The 1,259-nt window shown below is 46.5% G+C and overlaps 1 pseudogene; it reads left to right on the plus strand.

Moving 5' to 3' along the window:
* Positions 1 to 201: 201 nt before the first annotated feature.
* LOC125513076 lies at positions 202 to 1,259 on the plus strand (annotated as a pseudogene).

Raw genomic sequence — 1,259 nt, forward strand, 5'->3', positions numbered from 1 at the left:
ATACTAATTCCTATCTTATATTATTATATAACCACTGCACGACAGCACAAAACTTCCCCCTTCCAAAGTCGAAGCACTAACCTTCCCCCAATCCGCTTGGTCACTCCCCCTCCCCTCCCCCCCACCACCAATAGCATCGCCAAGGGTCTTCATCGAGAGTTACAACCCGTCCCAACCCTCCTCCTCCTCCCAACTCCCGCAATGGTAGCATCACATAGTTCAACAGTGAGGGTGCCATTGAGGCACACACAAGAGACGATGGAGGCCATAGCCGTGTTTGATATTGCCAGCTACAACCTGCTCAAGAGCCTTGGTAGAGGTGAATTGCACTCTTCTCCACCATTATCTATCGGCGACTACGAATGGTGCATCCTGTACTACCCCGACAGTTTTGGGGATGAGGGGAGCCAAGGTACGCCTCTGTTTTCCTCAAGCTCCTGACCAAGAACACCCTGGTGAGCGCGTTCTATAGGTTTTGTCCTTTGGATGCGGCTAGGGGACAGATGATTAAGGCGGTGTGCCAAGTGATAGAAGTGTTCCACCCTAAAAGCACATCTTGGGGCTTTCCAAAGTTCAAGAAGACTACCAAGTCGACGTAGTAGACGTACGTGCGGAACAATTGTCTCATGATGGAGTGCGAAGTATGTGTTGTCAAGGAAGAACTAGAGATCCATGTGTGGCCCTCTGAACTTTTGGATAATCTTGCAACATTGCTAGAGGGGGAGAAAAGAGCATACGTGACTTTCAAGGTTCAAGGGAATATATTTTCAGCTCGTAAGATTTTGCTTGCGATGCGGTCGGCGGTCTTCGACGCCAAGTTCTACATGCCTATGGCTATGGGGGACAATGAGTCACAGGACATAACTATCGACGACATGCAACCTGCTGTTTTCAAGGCATTTCTTCACTTCATCAACATGGATTCATTGCCTTCCATGGTTGATCTTGGTAATGATGACAAAAGAGAAATGCTTACGCAGTTACTTGTGGCTACCGATAAGTATGCGATGGAAAGGATGAAGGTGATATGTGAAGGCAAGCTATGCAAGATGCTTGATGTTGAGACCATGGCGAAAATATTAGCTCTAGCAGAGCAGCTTCATTGCAGCAACCTCAAAGATGCTTGCATTGAATTTATGCTCTCTTCAAATAGAATGAATGATGTGCTCACAAGCCAAGGGTATCTATATTTCAAACGATCTTTTCCTGATGTCATTATCGATGTGTTTGAGAGAACAGTTAAGTCCCGCAAAATTTAG

The sequence above is a fragment of the Triticum urartu genome, chromosome 6 (assembly GCF_003073215.2).
Source record: "Triticum urartu cultivar G1812 chromosome 6, Tu2.1, whole genome shotgun sequence".
In the NCBI taxonomy this organism is placed as follows: Eukaryota; Viridiplantae; Streptophyta; class Magnoliopsida; order Poales; family Poaceae; genus Triticum; species Triticum urartu.